The following is a 20,420-nucleotide window of genomic DNA, read 5'->3' on the forward strand; positions in this document are numbered from 1 at the left end:
GCTCCATGTAGGGAGCCCAACGCAGGACTCGATCCCGGGTCTCCAGGATCAGGCCCTAGGCTGAAGGCGGCATTAAACTGCTGAGCCACCCGGACTGCCCTGATTCTGGTTTTCTATTTGTGGTAATGATATAAAGTTTCATCTTCATGTAAATATATTGAATAAAAACAAAGGACATATTTCTGGAAAAAATATGATAATGTTAGTGTTATTGTAATGAAGCAAAAGGTGAAGAGGAGATAGAAATGATCAAAGATGGGCAAACACTGGCGTAGAACAAAAGGAAGAAAGTTGACCTGGCTGTTTGGAGGGGATTCTATTACTAACTTGTTGGTAACATTGGGCACATCACTTAACATGCCTGGGTCTTAGCTTCCATATCCTCTCTTTGAACAGTGTGAACCAGATACTCTCTAAGGCCTTTTTTAGCAATAAAATTTGCAAAATAATTATATATATATATATAATAAATAAAATCCTTCTCTCTCTGTCTCTCTCTGTCTTTATATACATATATAGAGAGAAGGATTTTATTTATTCATGAGAGACACAGAAACAGGCAGAGGGAGAAGCAGCCTCTCTGTGTGGAGCCTGATGTGGGACTCAATCCCAGGACCCTGGGATCATGACCTGAGTCAAAGGCAGGCGCTTAACCATTGAGACACTCAGGTGTCCCTGTACAAATATATTTTCATCTCTGATTTTAGAGTCTCTCCAGTCAATAAAAATCACTGAAGACCATTTTCTGTCCTCCTTCCTTTTCTTTCTAATCAAAGTTTATCTGTACTATACGACCAATTGGATATCTTCTCAGGAAGCTGCCACTATTGAATGCAACCAATGACAGACTATGCCACATGATAGACTAATGAGTTATTCCCTCTAGAATATTAGTGCACTTAATTATGTGCCCTTAGGAATGACAGTCCAATGAACCATGGTATTCCAGGCCCATGGGAGAAATTTTGAGAAGGTTTTTTCTTTTATAGAGAGAGCGCACATGCACTTAAGCACATGAGCATGTTAGGGGGAAGGACAGAGGGAGAGAGAGAGAAAATCTTAAGCAGGCTCTACAACCATGCAGAGCCTGACATTGGGGTGGATCTCACAACCCTGAGATCATGACCTGAGCCAAAATCAAAAGTCAGATGCTCAACCAACTGAGCCACCCAGTCACATGGAGAGACTTTTCTAACGCTCTTAAAATAATAATTTAAGCAACAGTCTCTGTCATTTACATATAATAAATCCAAATTAATTTTGTTGCAAAACAAGGAGAAGACCAATAGTAGAGTTGAGAAGATCTTGGGTTCTAAATAGAAGAAAGACTTTGGGTTCTGAGCAGTAGAGCATACACCTTCTCTTCCTTCAGACAATGCCTTTCCTTTTTTTCCCCAAGATTTTATTTTTATTTATTTGAGAGAGAGCACAAAGGGGAGGAGAGGGAGAAGCAGACCCCCCAATAAGCAGGGAGCCCATGTGGGGCTTTGTCTCAGGACCTAAGATCATGACTGGAGCCAAAGGCAGTCACTTAACCAACTAAGCTACTCAGGTGTCCCTGCTTTTTCATTTTAAGATGAAGGCGGAGAATCTTTGTTTAGTTAACTGCTCTATTCTCATGGTTTTAGAGTTGATATAAAGATACCTTTATATTTTCCAAAGGCTCAGATTTCTTGTGAGCTTATGGAAAGATTTCATTTAAGTATATTATTAAGGACCATATATCAGTATTTATTAGAAAGTGGAAATGAAAGTATCATTTCTCTTCTTGCTTTACTTTTAGTCTAGAATATCCAGGATTGGCATTACCTTTGTCTCAAACTTTTTCTTTTCCTTTTTTTAAAGGAACCCTCCCTACTTCAAGGCTACCCCAACACAATCCCATCACACAGATATACCAGCTTTCAGGTACAGGATGGCAAAATATTTGCCAGAAATTCTCCCTGTTGCTTTTGGCATTCAGCCAAACCACACCTCTAAAGGACTTACTAAACAATTTAAAGAAAAGTCCATTTTTTTCCTTTCCAAATACATATTTCACTATCCTCTTCTCTGTAGCCTTAGTCAAAGGTTGGTTTGGGACTGAGAATTCCTACAAATTCAGTCTATTTTTAACTAAGATCAGTGTGTCTCCCTTAACTATATTTTCCCTTGGCTCTGCTATGTGTGATTTTGCTTCTCCTAATGCTAAACAGTTGTTATTTCTTCTGGGTTGGCTGGCTTCCCACCAGATCCTGATACTGAAAAACAGGTTAGATTCGTTTAGCCCATGTCTGTCAAGGTCAGGTTCTTTGGGTGGAGGAAATGATTTAAATGAATCTCACCCATTTTGAAACTGCTCCATCAAAGGCTGCTTACAAAATAAGGCAAATGGATTTTGAAATTGCTGTCTTGAATATCTACTGTGGCAAAGTCTACTGCCAATTTTTTTTTATTACCTTAAGTGTCTATTTGTCAAGTCTAAACTCCAGCTGTTTCTCACTATTTACTAAAATCTAGACTATGAGACTACACTGAGATCTACTTCTGCATACTCCATTATCTGTCCGAGTGAGCATTTTCATTCATAGTTAAGAAAAACATTACAAGTATAAACCACCCAAAATACACATTTTGTATTAGAATCACCTCCAAAAGGCACTGGCAATGGAAAAAGTGGTTTCTTCCCCTTTATGTATCCTGCAATGCTAAATTTCACTTCATGGGTGAATTATTCTTCATAATACAGCTGGACTAGGGGAGCAAGTGTGATACTATACGGGGAGGAGTGGAATTTGCAAAACTAGTTACTCGCGATTACTCAGTTACACTCAGTTGTATTTAAGATACTGAATGTCTGGCTTATGGTTATTATTATTATTTATTTCAGCCCATTGGTCACAGTATAGGATTGTCTGAGAATCCTAACTCCAAGAATTCAAGAGAGGGTTTTCTTCAAGTACATTCATAGTAGAATAACAAGGTCTAAGAGTTGTTATTATCTGTGCTTTTGGTCTCATTCCTTTTTTGGATGAATGCAAAGAAAAGTAGAAAGCCAAGGAAAAAGCTAATCTCTAAATGTCTCAGACCCTGATATACTTGAATTTTTTCCCAAACTATTTATGCTTCCTTAATTAGTTGAATTACATACAGTACTATGGACTTTATACTTTGATCTCCAGGTCTGAGGCTGATAGGCTAAATAGTGACCAATGAGTTGGGCACTTCTGGGAACAAATGATACATTGATTCAAAATGCTCATGCTGAACGCTGTCTTTGCTCTATGATCTTGGATGGGTCACTTTACCTCCCTTAGTCTCAGTTCCCTCATCAGTAAAATGGAATAATGTCCACATTGTAGGGAGTCCTGCCGTGAAGATTAAAGATGATGTTTTTGAAACGTATAGGGTATGGCGATTTGGTGTTTAAAAATGTTATTCATTATAATGATTCATTTTAACTAAGAGTAAGCTACTAGAATGGTCTGTATTATTTCTAGATGTTAATACCATAATTACCATTGTGTAAATCAAAGTCAATTCCCAGTTCCTAGCCCTATGGCTGGACATTTTTTTCTGCTACTGTAATAGTGTTGGAGGTATAAGCCTTTCTCTTAATTATATGTTATGCAAGTGGAACAATTAGTAATGGTTATGTATAAAGATTACAAACCTATTTCTAAAATAAATCAACCACATAGGAACACCTTCAAAACCCATTTTCTTACACTGGTGATATTCTTTTACTTCTAAGGTCCATAATGTAATTTTATTTCTGTAAAGATCAACTAACCATTTCTAATAATGCATCTGACTCACAGTTGTCCATCTGCATTACCATCTAGAGTTAATTAAAAACAGAATGGCAAGCTTTCTCTATTTAGGACACGTTAGTCCCTTGATTGATATTTATTAACACTTCGTGAAGTACAGGATAGGGTCTGATTGCAAAATGTGGCAATCAAAGTTCTAAGAGCTTATAAGGAAGATAATAAGGAAATCTGCAAATGGATTCCTTTGCATTGCATAGCAGCGTCATCTAAGCTCCATGAAGGCAGGGATCTCTTTTCTGTTAACTGGATTCTCAGGGCTTAAAACAACTCCTGGAACAGAATAAGCATTGAACAAATTGAATAAATACTTGAATAACTGAGCTTAGACATATTATCCTATTAATAAGCAGTTCTTTTACTTTTTGCATTTACATTTTTGTGTCTAAAGGCCACACCAACATAATATGTGAATTTGGTATTACTACTTAAAAATAATTGAGTACAGCTGTATGCTTATGATAGAAAAGTGAGCATTTCTTAAAATAAGACTTTATCTACCTGAAATATATTAAAACAGCATAGATATTTTCCAGAAACATAATGAAATATAAATAATTTTAAAGTGTTCATTTTGAAGATAATCAATCGCTCACTGTGCCTGGCACACAGTAGATGCTCAGTGAATATTTCTTTACTAAAATACCTGATTTAATCATGTCTTATATACGTATACACATTGTTTCTAATATACCTGTTTATAAAGCATATGAATTATTTTATGTATTCTGGTAATAGACAGTAATTCAAATATTACAGGAAACACTGAAGCTGAATAGTCTGGAACATAGATACATTAGGCTGACTTATTTAAACACTTGGTTTTTAGTTTCTAGGATCTGTAATGTAGATTCACAAGTTTGTTTTTAAGGATAAAAGGTAATTTAAAAAATGTTACTCTAACAACTCAATAGTATCAATTTTAAAGCCATTAAGAATTTAGTTATTCTAAACTGCTAAATAAAACTTAGAACAGGATTTAATTGTTGATACCTCTTATTTTTAGTCATACTTCCTCTAATGAGTGAAAATACTCCTGACCATTCTTTCACCTCAGCTTCCAGGAAGAAACTTTGATTCTTTTTATGTAAAATTTTTATTTGTTCATTAGTTTGTTTTGTTATAGCAGTAACATTCTAGAACCTTTGAAAGCTTAGCTAGAACAAGTGAAGGCATTCAGGATGTTTTTAAATTATCTCGTTGGATCGAAGTAAATGACAACATGAATCACTTTTTTTTTTTAATTGCTTTTTTCCCCTCTGCAACTGTAAGCCTTATATGCCTTAGATCTAAATCACACTATTATCTTTGGATGTTCTTGGTCTAGGAAATTATTTCCTAAATATGACATTGCTTGGAATATCAACTATTGAAGTACGAGAACTGCATAATTTCTGTAAATTCATGCTAGTAGTAAAATATTGTGGAAAAGAGGGGAAGTTATATTATAACCTGTTCTCTTTGCCTCTCTCTCTGCCTCTCATGATATTAAAAAAAATAGCTGCTGCTCTTCAGTAGAAAAGAATTTTTTTTCAATTTTGGCAATGTGTGTGTGCATGTGTGTGTCTGTGTGTGCATGTACAAACTATATACACACACACACACACGTAAGAAATTTATGGGTATGTTTTCCCATTCCACCCAAACCCATAGACACTAACGTCCATAGGCCTTGGACAGATATCTCAGAGTTTACATTAGAAAATGGTAGGGCTGTTCTAACCTACAAACTACTTCCTTGGAATTTGGATTTCTTGGTAAACTGTAATAATTAACTCTTTCAGGACAGGAATATCAGTTTCTTAAACTATGAAACAATGTCATCTGGTAACTCATCATTATCCTGAGTGAAAAAATTTGTCTGGCAAAGTTAATGTAGTCAGTTTCCAATATAGCCATAGGTTACTGTCCAAAAGTTTGTGAGTTTGCTGTCTGAACATGGGGCAAACATATATCCTCAGAGAAGCAGTTTTCTAATATTAAAACCAAATTATATGTAGCATGAAATCGGAGATCTTTCATGACATAAAGCTAAAGCATCCAAGGTAACAACATTAAGTACAGGACTTTCTGCCTTACAGACAATTCTGTAGTTCTAAACCCTGAGCAAGCTACAGTGTTGAATTCATAGAGCGCCAGCAAGGTCAAGTTTTACAAAGACTTTCCTCCTAGAAAGAACAGAAAGTAGTTTGTGTGTAGGAGCTGAATTTTATCACTACTTACAGGGTTCTGATCTGAAAGTCTCTGTGTTTGACCTCACTATTGGATTTGCCTCTAATAGTATCAGGGAAGATGCATTTAACTAAGACCCAAGTTTATTTCATTAAAAATTCTTCTTTAGGGATGCCTGGGTGCCTAAAGTGGTTGAGCATCTGCCTTCGGCTCAGGTCATGATCCTAGAGTCCTGGGATCAAGTCCCACATAGGGCTCCCTGCATGGAGCCTGGTCTCCCTCTGCCTATGTCTCTGCCCCCTTCCTCTCTGTGTCTCTCATGAATAAATAAATAAAATCTTTAAAAAATTAAATAAAAATTCTTCTTTAATATTTTTTCCTATAGTAACAGGGACATCTCTGGATTTGTATGCTCTTGGTTCTTGAGAGAATGCACAGGAAATCTACTGACAACTATCAATAATGCAACTTTTTAATGGATCACATGTTTAGTTACAGATTGGTTCCCAAAAAAGTTTTTTCATCCGCGTTTGGTGATTACTAGATGATGCAAGGACTAAATGTCTTGTTTTGCACTTGCAACTTCATTTATCAACACTGCACCTCTGTAGGGGTGCCTGGGTGGCTCAGTGGGTCTGCCTTTGGCTCTGGTGATCTCAGGGTCCTGGGATCTAGCCCTGCAACTAGCCTGCATTGCATGGGATCTCTGCTTAGGGGGGAGCCTGCTTCTCCCTCTCCCTGTCCCCCCCCTCCCCCCGCTCATGCTCTCTATCTCAAATAAGTAAATAAATAAATAAAATGTTAAAAAAATACTGTATTCTCTGTAAATCTTGAGGGAGCATGACAGCTTCAGGAAGAATACAGTTGGCCTCATGAGAAACACTGACGAATGCTTTATGAATGTGCGCTGTGAATGTATAATTCGATTTTGAAGAGAATGCTTCGTCAGAGCACCTTCGTCACAGCGTGTTCTCTGCGTCTGTTTAGTGTGCACTAGGATTGAAGGGGATGTATTTCTACATATGGACTCTGTACCTACGTTTCCTCTATTCTGCTTTCCTCCTAGCAAAGTCTGTCTGAACGTGCTGTGTGTGGCATTTGGAGAAGTTGATTCAAGTTCGTAATAAACAGGAGAGCAGAGTCTACCTATGCCTTCTCTCAGGGCATCACAGTTGGCCAAACGGGTGTACGTGTAGGATGCCACTGAGGAGTCTGATTGATACCTGTATATACAAGATGGTGTGCAATACTCTCACCTAGGAAATCCTCAAGAGTTCAGTGTGAAGAAGGGAACACAAGCACTCTTCCAAAAAGCTGAGACTATAGAACCTTTTGCAGATTCTACAGAATGGTCACAAAAATTGTCATGTACTAGGCCAGGGATGAAGCTGCAGCAGGTCCCAAATATGAATGCCAGGTAGACTGCACTTTCTTACCAAAGTATGGAATAATTAGAAATAAATAACCTATGAATATCTTTGAAAATTGTGCGAGTCTATAACATAAGCAACAGTATTCTCTGGGCTACTGATTCTGCTTAAGTAATTTAAATCTTTGAAAAATAGCAGGTAGTAAGTATATCCTTTCATAATACAAGCTTATCAATCATCTAACATAGGTGAAGCAATGTTTAGAGCTAATCTCGTTCACAGAAATGCTTGGGCACTACAATCAGGATGATTCCATGTTATTTTTCTGTGCAAGTATTTGGTGGAAACAATGAATTATTTTTTTCTTGTGTCCTTGTATGTTTTATAATTAGCATGTATTGCTCTTAAAAATAAGAAAGATAAAATGTCAAGGAAAATAAAGAGTATATTTCTGACGAGAAGCAGTTTACAAACCTACTCTCAGAGAGTAGCCTCTATCAGGAACAATCTAATTCTAATTTATTCTAATAAAGTAAATTTTTTTTTTGTAACTCAGTAATTCACAGAAAATCAAATCTGATATATATTTTGGTTTGGTAAGGAAAGCATATTTAAAAAAAATACCCTCGGTTTCCTTAGAAAAAAGTAAAGCCAGTCCTTTCTCAGCCTTTACATTTTGTTAAGGGTAGCAACTAGATTTATTTAAACTCAACAGTTTAAGTAGCTGAAAGTGTTTCTGCTCTGCCTGTGTCCTCCTGGCCCTCCCTGAAGGTCATCTGCAACTGTGGTGGACACTTGCAAGACCTGCCAACGGCTTCCTGCCTCAAGCACTTTTATCTCTGCCTCAGGGCCTTCTCCGACTACTTGGAGGAATGCTTGGCCTAAGAATAGATCTGGCAGGCAGTGACTTTGAGTTAATCCTCCATTAAGCGACCCTTGAACGAAGAGGGTAGAATTGAGATTTAGACCCCAGCGTTCTCATCTCGGGATAATCACAGGCACGTTCTACATGGATTCTTGGAAGGTCTTCAGGAGGAGTAGGCCCCACAGTTCAAACCTGTTTATTATTTTCCCTCCAGTTTTACTGAGGCTAATTGACATATGAAATTGTATATACGTGAAGTGTGCAATGTGATGATTTTATATATGTATACATTGTAAAATGATTACCACAATCAAGTTAATTAACACATTCATAACCTCACATAGTTACCCTATCTTTATTGTTGTGGTGGTGGCAATGCTTAAGATCTACTCTCTTAGTAAATCTCAAGTGTACAAATAGTATTATTAACTGTAATCACCATTGTCCATTAGCTCCCCATAACTTACACATCTTCCTGCTGTAAGTTTATACCTTTTCACCAACATCTCCCACTTTCCCCCACACCTCAGCCCCTGGCAACCACCACTCTATTTTTTATTTCTGAGGAAACCTGCCCATTATTAATGTGCTTCTTTTTTGGCATTCTTCCTTCTATGATCTCATTTCCTCACTCTCACTACTTAGATCAACTACTTGCATTCAAATCCTTATGTCAAGATCTGCTTTCCGACAGGGGAATATAACCCAAATCATATTTCCATGCTAGATTTTAGGTAGTTTCTTGAAGCCAAGGACTTTTTCATGTTTACTCTGGAATCCCTGGTATTTAACATGTCCCTAGCACATATAAAGATAAGTAATTTTCTTAGGTCTCAAGTAGGTCTGAATCCAACAAGGAAGACAGCCACATGGTGCTCAGAACAAGGTAGACTGGATTCATTTCTCAAAGAGATACAACAAAAGTGCTATGGGAAGTAGTCACTAATTATACATTTATAGATTGCCAAAAGCTCTAAGGAGGAGGTAGTATCAAATCAGGTGTTGAAGGATGCCTAAAATTTTGGCACATGGAGAAGAAGGAGGGAAATGACATCCCAGGAAAGTAAAAGAAAATAGGAAAGCCACAGACATGTACATGGATTACTAGAAAAAAATAATAATGTTCTTGGCCTATGGTACACGAAGCAGAAATTGAGGAAGCAGAACACACATAAATTAGTTCATGGCAGCCTGGTCATTCGAGGAAGCCCTGAAGAGTAGAGGAAGAATGTTAGAACTGTACACATAGAACTATTTTTTTCATGTGACTTCTAAAAAAAATCTCACCCACGCATTGACAGTCACTTCCTTTGCTAACATTATTTTGAGAGTCTGACTCATTAATAGAGCATTTTTCCTGAAACTCAAGACATTTAGAATTTTTTCTTTTCTTTTTCATTTCTTTCTTAAAGAGGACAACAAAAAGAGACATGAGCTCCTCTTCTTGCCTGAAATTTCAACAAATGTTTATACCTTGTGTTGTCTATTTGATTAGAATTCATTTCTTTAAGCCTTCCACTTTAAAGCTATCCTGCAGCCCCACTTTTTCCTGAACGGGACTATCATGTGAGTAGTTCTCCTTATCATATGAATACATTTGTGGACCAGAAGAGGTAGCCAGGCCAATGTAAGGATTAAGGAGTGTAGTTGGGTGGGATAAGCACTGGTCTGGAAACCAGAAGACTTGAGCCATAGCTCTGGATCTGCCTCACCCGACCGTTTTGGCCTTGGGCGAGTCATTAAAGTGTTTATTGTCTTTAAAATAATGTGTTGGATTAGAAGATCTCTAAGATCTCTTCTAGCCCTAAACTCTTATGATTAAGTAAAAGTCAGAAGATAAAGCCAAGTCTCTTATGCGTGTCTCACACATACACAAAGTTATTGGAAAGTTGATGATGTTAGAACTTTTTGAAAAAAAAAATATGTATGAAGATCATTGCCACTAGTTCTTCTAAAAGATCTATTTTCCGATGATTTAATGTAAGCCCCATCAATTAAAATAAGCAAAACAGTGCTCATATAAAATAGTAATTTTCTAAAATGCATCTGATGGCACCAGGCCCTGAAGTATATTCCATTATTCCTATAAGATAATAGAATTTCATTAAGAAATGAATCACCAGCAAAGAACTAGATTATGAATGTATCCTATTTCCCAGGGAAATGTAGACATTATTAATGGTAGTCTGTTTTGAGATCTAGTGTTCTTTAAGATATTGTTGTAGGCACAAAACAAGAGGTTGAAAAAAAAATTCATTGTTCCTATATCCATATACACCACATAAAATAGTGGTCAGGGAAGCATTTCACTATTACCTTCTTTTATCATGCATTTTCTAAATCAAGTTTTTTTTTGTTTGTTTTTAATTGGAAAATACTTGAGATTGTTCTGTGAATGTTTTTCTCCTAGGTGATAATGATGGAAATTTTTTAACTTGCAGAAAAATAACTGTGGGAGCGGTGAGCTCAGGGACAGAGAGAGTGCAAGGGAGGAAGTCCTTTTGCTCAAGGGTAACTCTTGCGGGAGAACATAGAACACAGTAGCATTCTAACTTAACATTTTTTTACTTAAAAATCTGAAGCAGAGTACCAATATTATCAAGGGAACCCACAGAGAAAACTGCTATGCTCAATAAATATTTTTTTAATCATATTGGATTTTAGAAACCTTTAGCCTGATTGTTTACTTTTCAGACATCAAACAGTTCAGGGGAATACAAAACAAACTATACTTTGAACCTAAGCGTACAATGACAAAATAACTATTTTCTTTCTAAAACATTTGAAAATATGTCCAGGGTGCTCTTAAGAAAATTGTAGATCCACAGACATTAAAGTCACAAAAATGATTTTGGTGAGAAGTAGTGAGGAGACCAGGCAGGAAACATGAAGAGACAGAGACCTGAATCAGAACCCACTCACTCTGTGTCAAGTAGGTGACTTATGCTTTATATGTATTGATTTATATAATTCTCACAAACAAGTCTGTGAAGTAGATATTATCTTTATTATATAGTTACTAGAACTGAGATTCAGTGAAGTTAACCAACCCAAAATACAGTAGCTGCCAATGTCAGAGATCTCATTTGATTTCAAAAGTTGTGCTCTTTTGAACAACACACTATTTTTTGCATCAGATTATACACCTTTGCTGGAGTAAAGGTGTACACAAAAACATTTATTTTCCAAAAGTCAAATCATCATTGTATGATTTTAACACAAACATGGTAAAGGTCCCAGCACCTTAGCCAAATATCGTTCACCTACTGTGTACTTGAGTATCATAGGGCTCACCTGGCAGGCTGGTGGGACCTCAGTTTAGTTTGTTGGAGGGTTTGATGCACTTGATAGGAGAGACCAAGTACTGTACTGTTAGGGACCTGTGCCTGGCCACCAGCAACCTGCATTCCTAGCCTACTGACAAGACTGGACTAGGGTAAAGTAAATGAGTCATTAACCTTAGGAGTTAAATTTAAAGGGCACCCAAAACACAGTAATTAAGATAAATATTTTATTTTATTTTTTAAATATTTTATTTATTTATTCATAAGAGACAGAGAGAGAGGCAGAGACATAGACAGAGGGAGAAGCAGACTCCATGCAGGGGAACATGATGTGGGACTCCATCCCGGCACCCTGGAATCACAACCTGAGCCAAAGGCAGATGGTCAACCACTGAGCCACCCAGGTTCCCCAGGATAGACATTTTAATGTGTTTTCTTAAGAAATAAAATTAGCAAATTATAGCCCTGGACCAGCCACCTATTTTGAACACAAAGGCTCTGAGTTCCAAGCTATTCTAAACAGTGGTCTTCCTTTATCTTCTCAGTCTGAGGAAGAAGGAAGATCTAACTCTGCCTGAAATCAGAATAAAGATTACCTGCTGGGGCAAGCACTCTGTTTTTGGGGAAGAGGAGAGTCCTTCCCAGCAGGAATCTCCTATGTTCTTAGGGTAGGAGATACATTTAGGGTGACTAAATGTCATGGTTTACTCAAACTGTCTAGGTTTTAGCAATGAAAAGACCACATTCCTGAAAATCCCTCAATCCTGGGTGAACCATGACAGTTGGTCATTAGAACAGAGGGGATAGAACAGTACCTTTGAAAAATGAAAATGTGTGGATACTGTGCTTGGGATGGCTACTGGAGTTTAACATAGGAGGAAGAAGAGTATTCTGGTCTAAATTTGTTAAAATTATAATCATGATAAACTGGGTGGGATCACAAGATGATGCTATTTCTGTGTCTCAGGCTATACCAGCCTATATCACTGTATGGGGAGTTATAGTTTTGGTGGCTTCTCTAGCAGATATCCCCACCTGCTCCATTTGTCCCCCCATTCCTTTCCTCCCCGCTCACTTCAGAACTGTTTCTACTCATTTCTGGAGTCCCTAGGAGGTATTTCACCTATGATATTGAGCAAATCCTCCCAGGCTCTGTTGTTTGGCATGGACAATGATGATCATTGTGATTGAGAGTTTGGGATTTCTGAAGCAGCCATGGTCAACGCTTCCTACAGGGATGGCCTCCTGATTTATTGTCATGCTTACTGAACTAAGATTTGCTTCCTAAGTCTCTCATCTTTTCCATGAATTCTCTGCACCATTTCCTGAATACTTCCAAGTTAGAGCTGAATGGTAGTCTAATGACTTCTTTTTTTTTTTTTTTTTTTTCTAATGACTTCTTAATCAGAGGCAAAGTTACTGGGAACCTGGAGAAGTATTATTTCAAGGGCCTTTGGGAAGCTCTGGACTAATTCTGTGTTATCTTTCTTAAATTTTTTTTAAAATTTTTATTTATTTATGATAGTCACAGAGAGAGAGAGAGAGAGGCAGAGACACAGGCAGAGGGAGAAGCAGGCTCCATGCACCGGGAGCCTGATGTGGGACTCGATCCCGGGTCTCCAGGATCGCGCCCTGGGCCAAAGGCAGGCGCCAAACCGCTGCGCCACCCAGGGATCCCAATTCTGTGTTATCTTTCTTAAAGAAGATCCCTGGGTCCATGGCACGGACTGAATTGTGTTTCCCCAAACTCATATGTTGAAGCCTTAACCTCCAATGTGACTATTTTTGGAGACAGGGCCTTTAGGAGGTAACCAAGGTTAAACAAATTTGTAAGGCTGGGATACTAGTTCAATAGAATCAATGACCTTATAAGAGGAGAGAGAGAGAGAGAGAGAGAGAGAGAGAGCGCTAAGTCTTTCTCTCTCCCCCTCCCCCTGTCCCTCTGTCAATGTGCAAATATTGAGGCAAGGCCGCAAGAGGAAACAGTGAGAAAACAGCCATCTCAAAGTCAGGAAGAGAACTCTCACCAGGACTCAACCTTGCTGGCATCCTCATCGTAGACTTCCAGACTCCAAAATGGTGAGAAAATAAATTTCTGTTGGTGAAGCCATCCAGTCTATGATATCTTGTTATGGCAGTCTGAGCAGACTAAGAAAATTCATTTGTCCATGAACCTGCATTGGACCATGAGGAATGCAAATTGGAATCCTTTTCTCTGTGTCCCTCAGCTTCAAATTACAGCAATAACTTATGGCCCAGTGAGGTGATACCAATGCGGAGATGGAAATTCTTTCAGTCTGGAGAATTGATAGCAATTTAGCTACTAGAAAGCTATTGTTATAAGCACTGGAGGTGACTGCTGAAAGAAAATGAAAGCCATGAGGTGAGCTGGGAAGGAGAAATAGGTCCTTTTGTTTGAGCTAAGGGAAACACATCTTGAACAGGAAGGAAGCATGGCAAAGTGGTGAAAAGCGTAGCTCTGGACTCAATACCTAGATCCACTACTTGTATCAATGTGTAAATGAACACGTTGCTTAATCTTTCTCTGCCTCAGTTCTTCATCTGTAAGATGGAGAACACAGTAGTACTACCTACATCATAGAGTTGTAAAAAAAAACTGAATTTGATAAAATGTGCAAGGCATTTAGAACAATAACTGTTGCATAGTAAGTGCTCAATAAACACTACCCATTTCACTTCTATAAAGTTTCCATTGTTCCCCAAATGAATGGCATTTTCACCTGTCCAGTTGTACAAATCCTCAACTAGCTCTTGCGTCTTGTAACCATATCCAATCTACTACTATGTCTTGCCAATTTTATCTTCTAAGTATTCAACTAATCGACTTCCATCTCCACTACAGAAGGGAGGTTTTCTCCGGGAAATAAGATATTTTTCCTAGCCTCCTAAGGAGGAAAGAGTGGCCAAAAGGTTTTACAGTGGACTTAGATTTGCACCATTTACTGCAGTAGCCTCCTAATGCATCTACCTTTGCCCTTCCCTTCCAACCATGGGTTCTCTGTACCTTAGGACAGTGGATTTTTCAAAAGGCAAATCTGATCCTATTACTCTATTCTCTCCACCTTTCTCTAGCTTAAAATCCTTTGATGACTTCTCTGCATTTAAGATGAAAATCAAGCCTGACCTTTATTTACCAACTTCTCTTTTCCCCTTCAACAATTGCCTCTGTCCTAATGTTCTTCCTGACCTTGAGCCCCCTCCTCTTACCTGGTTAAGTCCAGGTAATATATCATAACTCCGCTCAAGCGTTCCATCCTAAGGGACACCCGTCTTAACTGCAACCAAATCTAGGTAAAACTTACTTGCTATTTGCTCAATTGCTTTTCTCAGATTTTTTTTTCCCCCAGATTTTAAAGTACATGAAAGACCATGTCTACTTTCATTCGCCATCATACCCCCAGTGCCTAGTGGAGTGGTTGGTTCACATGTGATACTCAATAAATATTTGAAGAGTTCAGAAAATGATGTTTGCAATTAGATATAGTTTTGATTGGTATGTACCCTTTTCCCCCCCTACAGCTCTGAGAAGAAGGGAAGGTATTATTTACTGAGCAGCACTTAGAAAAACACTGAATAAGGAGAAAATATATGACTTTACCTTATAAGATATTATAGTACAGAGACAATCTGTTTTCATGTGTACGGACTTAAAGAAATTTTGATCAGATTGTCTAAACTGGTAATGGTAAAACTGAATGTCAAAACTCTGGAGCTTTGACTTTAAAGTACATGCTCCTGGTGTACCATATTGTCTCTGCCTCAGGGTTGCCAAGAGCTTGTTTGCTGCCCATCTGGTCAGGAGGTAGTCAATACCCTATGAGAAGGTGGCTTAGGTACTATACAAGCTCTAAATTCCTTCTTTCCTTCATTCCTCCCTCCCTCTCTGCCGTTCCTCTCCTTTCTAGAGGAATGGCTTGAGTTGTTTAAGGTGAGTTTTCTCTCTTGCCCAACATTTAGCTGTTTATTTTTTCATGTATGATGTTTTTAATGTTATCCAGATTTACATGACATTAAGAGATAATCAGAAATTAAATGGATTTAATTCTTCACACTTTTTAAAAGTTCCACTAGTATTCTAATCTGTTAATACTGAAATCGTTTTCTACCTCCTCCTACTCCCAAACCCTAAATAAAAGTTGCATGTGTGAGCACTTCAATCTTCTACACATGATCCCTTCCATTTATTGATTTATTTAATTCTACTCCTGGAGTAAGATAGGAATGTATTACAATTCAGGTAAATAATCATTTCATTGTTCCCTTCTCCTACAATTTACCGAGGATTGGCACATCTGAGAGTAAATTGCAAAGACCAGAATTGGATTGAAGTGCAGCTATTACACTTTTATGTACAGACAACTTCCCAATAACAGTCTAAAATAGTTTTCCCACAGTGTTTCGTGAACTCACCTACAATTTTTCTCATTGTACTGGGATGTAATTGAGCTGAGTTAGGAGGCTTACACTCAATAGACTGCCTCTTGAAGCAGCTTAAAATTATTTTTAAGATATAGAAAATGGCCTGAAACTTCATATATACATCTATGACATTGATTTTCTAAACTCTATAATTTTTATTCCACATTGTATGAGCCTCACATAACTTCTGGGATCCATCTGACATTGAATTGGTTGGTTTTCCAAGCATTGAAAATTTCATGTAAAATCTTAAATCTGACTTAAAGAGAAATATTTTCTCTTATCTTACTGATTATATTAATACTTGTCATGATAATATACTGAGATATAACTCAGTTTGTTTATGACCAGACCAATAGCTCTATCTGTATATACAAATGGACAAACCTAAATTCAGTTTGTTTTAAACAGTCTTAAGTTGCTAAACTGTGAAAATGGAATGAATTATTCTGTTTATGGGTGTGTGGGCAGTGAGAGGTGGAGAGAAATAATAATCTTAGTGGTCATCATGGATTGCATGACAGATAAAGTAAAATTTTACTAATTTGCAGGTATTAACTGAGATCCCAGTGAGCCCCAGTTATTAGAGTAGGCTCTGGGATCTCAGACATGAAAATTCTGTCTCACTCTGAGAGCTCAGTTTCTTGAGAAGGTATCCATGCAAATGAAGAGATCTCAGGATGCTGGCTGTTTTAATAAATGTATGTACAAAATAATTGGGAAACAGGAAAAGGATCACCTAATCCTATCTAATTTGGGAATTTTAAGTTTTCCTACATTTTCACTTCTGTACAAAATACGTCAGTAATAAATTTTGCAAAAACAAAACACCTGCCCAAAACCCTCCTCTACATTTTAGCTTATATCCTTAGAATAAATTCTTAAAAATGGAATTACTAAGGTTGAAGGCATGAAAAATTTCAAGGTCTTTGACTGATATTGCAAATTGCTTTCTTGACAGAATGCTTAATTTAGACACTCACCAGCAATTTATGAGAGTGCTCATTTCACTATGCTACTATCAGAGTGGTAGCCTGTTGTCTTTAAAATTGATCTTTCCATTCCCTTCTGTGGAGACAACCAATGAAACACTTCTTGTATTTCTTTCCAGGGTTATACTATCTGTATTTATAATAGTTTTGTGATATATGGAAATGTATTTAATTTTATAAAGACAAATTCATTATACAGTCCAATATGCTAATAATTTTCATGATTTTTTTTTCTGATGGTTTTCAAGATACCCCACTTTTTTTTTCCTCTATTCTCTGTCATTGAATGACTGGTTAGTACAATTATTTTGGTCAAAGAAGAACTATATTAATCTTGAAAACTGGCAGAAGAAAACTTTCTAGTGTTTGTGTTTGTCAATTTTACTTAACTCTTCTCAAGGGAACCTGAGGAATGAGCTTCACACAGTGTAAGCCTTGCATTGTCCCAAAGAAGGGGAAACAAGCGTGATCTCCTCTGACGGAAGAAAGGCATCAGAAAAAATGTCTGTCTACTGCTTAGAGGTTGGGAAAGTGACAATGATTCTATCCACTGCTATTAGAGAACATAGCATTTCCAGTAAAGTGAGAGCGAGTACATGGGCGGTGGAGCAGGGGAATGTGTAAATCAAAACGCAGCATACTGGTAGAGGCTAAGTAAGAATATATAAAAATACAATACATTTGAGGATTCTTTCTTTGAACTGTACCAATTAACACCCCCTACTTAGCAAAGAATGCAAACTCTAAAATGCCCTCTTTATACTAGATCCCATGATGACATGCTCTTCTGTTATACACAGAAGTGCGTCCAGAGAGGCCTGCCGAATTGAAGGAGGGTTGTTTTCTCTTTGTTCATTTTTCTTGGAACATCCTTTTAAGTTATTTTGACATTCAGCTACTTAAAAGTAGAATCCTATACAAAATAATTTAATGCCAGATCTATAGGATGTCAGAATTTGGATAAAATGAATGCAAAATTTATTACCCAAATGTGCTATAAAACACCACAATGATGTATTACAGAAGGTATTAGAAAATAATTACAACTGTTCAAAAAATCCTGCCCTAAAGATCAGATAGTCTTAATTTTTAAAAATAATCTTGGTGGAACCAGTTTATGTTTTATTAAAATTTCTCAGAAAAAAGTCTGAACCCTTCCTAGTGCAAACCTGCCAAAATACTAAATAGCTTTATCTAATAAATACAAATTTAATTCAATGAAACAAAGTCTGAGCCACATGAGTGGGGGGGAGGGGCGGAGGAAGGGGGAGAAGCAGGCCCCCCACTGAGCAGGGAGCCTGATGCAGGGCTCCACCCCAGGACCCTGGGATTGTGACCTGAGCTGAGGGCAGAGGCTTGACCAAGGGGCCACCTAGCAGCCCCTAGGATCTTTGTTTTTTTTAATGGACGTGTCCAAAACACCTAGTACAGCACCCGACATGTAAAAGGTACTCAATTAGTATTTGCTAAATGAATAAACAAAAGCTTATGTAATCCACATGAACTTCAAAGTACATATAAATTAAGGAAGACAACAGAGAAACTTTCATATACATCTGCTTTTGCAGTTGTTGGGAGATACAGAAACAGGAAGCCAAATAGTCTAAGGGAGTTTTGTTTCGTTTCCTGGGAGAAGAACTACCTAGAAACTGGTCCTTTTTACCACCCAGTTTACAGAGTTTCCTGAGATTAGTAATATCTTGCGTTTGAATGATGCTTCAAAATTTTTTCTTAAAGGTCTGTGTTATATTTTGGCTCATTTTAACACCTATTTTATAATAAAACTAAAGCTCAGAGAGGCAAAAACTTGCCCAATTGTTACATTCAGTAAATGTGACCTCATATTTGGGTATCTAGGCTTTCCAATTCCACAAGCTGTCTTCACAGACAGAAGACAAAGGACTACCCCACCGAGAGGAGGAAAGACAAGCAACTGGGGTAAGTGTGGGTGTGTGTGGAGGGGGACCCACGGTGTGGTGTGATGTCTGTCCACATAGGCTAGGAGGACAAGAACAGAGACAAATTGTTCGAATCAAAAGAGAACATTGTCATTGACGATGACCTATATTTGTTGCTCAGTATTCGAAACATGTTTTAAAAGATTAAAATGATATCTAAAGTATATTTCACAGTGCTCATTTATGGCTTAAATGCCATACAATTTAGACTTTGTCAGGGGATTTATTATATTTTCCTTGTTTCTTATCATGTTACTATAACTCATTTAGAAAATTAAGGTCAATACTAAAATTTTGTCATTGTTTTTCAGTAGTCTCAGCCCTCCAGCTATGAATCCTCAATGTTAGATAGCAATTTTTGCTCTTTGTTATCATGTATTTATCAGATGTTTTATTTCTGGGATACACAGCTGTTAACTGCAAAACTATTCTTTTAAGTGTCAACCTTCAATCATTTAGCTCTTTCATTTCTATTTTTTCCCTTAGCAGCTGTTCTATTGATTGTCTGGAAATTGTCCCTTCTATGTTTAAAATTAAAACAGGAAGTGCAAAATAGAAAAGGTTATATGTGAAAAAGGATGGTAAAATCATAAGGATCCAAGTGCTGTGCTCCAAGAAACTGAAATGTATATGCCCTGTAAACACACCCACAGGTACACATTTGGAATGCATATATACACACTTAATTAATGCTGGCCTTATTGAAACAATTCAGGAAAATTATCAAATACTTCAGTGTATACTAGGCATTTATTAGTTTGCTAAATGCTGAAATATGCTTTCAAGAAGTGAGTAACTTGTTACAACCCTCAGTTTACAGTTGAGGAAACCAAAGCTCAGGGAAGTTAAATAACCTAGTCAACATCCTGCAGCTAGGAAATTGCAGAGATGAGAACGGAATTGAGTTTTATTTTTATTTCAAAAACCTTGTGTGTTCTCTTTTTATCTCCTTTTCTCCTGAACTATTTCAGACATGCAAAAACTGTACAGAGAAAAATGAAAATCTAGGTACCCATCTGCCAATTTAAGGAAAAGAAAATTATAAACAAGTTGGACCCTAATTATATTTGGCAATCTCATTCTGCCTCTTTTCCTCCTGAATCCTGAATTGGTATTTTCCATTCCCATTTATATCTTTATATGTTTACTACATATATATGCGCTTCTAAGCAATATTTAGTGTTATTTGACACAAATGCTAATTTTTTTCTCCAAGATTTATTTATTTGAGAGAGGCAGATGCAACAGAGAGCACAAGTGGGGAGGAGAGGGAGAAGCAGGCTCCCTGCTGAGCAGGGAGGCCACAGCAGGGCTGGATCCCGGGACTGTAGGATCATGACCTCAACCATAGGCCGTGCTTAACCAACTGAGCCACCCAGACACCCCGCTAATTTTTTACTAATATAATTAGACACATGCTTATAGATGCATATATGGATATATACATATGCACATATAAGTATATATACATATAAATGTTTATATACTAATATGTGTGTAAATATATGTATGTCTGTATATATATGATGA

At 37.3% G+C, this 20,420-nt stretch overlaps 1 long non-coding RNA gene across 2 annotated transcripts in view; it reads left to right on the plus strand.

The window, feature by feature from the left end:
* Window positions 1-18,539: 18,539 nt before the first annotated feature.
* The window catches only part of LOC144294167 (uncharacterized), a 256,798-nt gene continuing 254,917 nt past the window's right edge, over window positions 18,540-20,420 (plus strand). For both annotated transcript variants that reach the window (XR_013361649.1, XR_013361635.1), the window contains exons 1-2: window positions 18,540-18,669; window positions 18,790-18,870. This is a non-coding gene — a long non-coding RNA (uncharacterized LOC144294167). The remainder of the gene's footprint in view (window positions 18,670-18,789; window positions 18,871-20,420) is intronic.

Source organism: Canis aureus, chromosome 2 (genome assembly GCF_053574225.1).
Source record: "Canis aureus isolate CA01 chromosome 2, VMU_Caureus_v.1.0, whole genome shotgun sequence".
Classification (NCBI taxonomy): domain Eukaryota; kingdom Metazoa; phylum Chordata; class Mammalia; order Carnivora; family Canidae; genus Canis; species Canis aureus.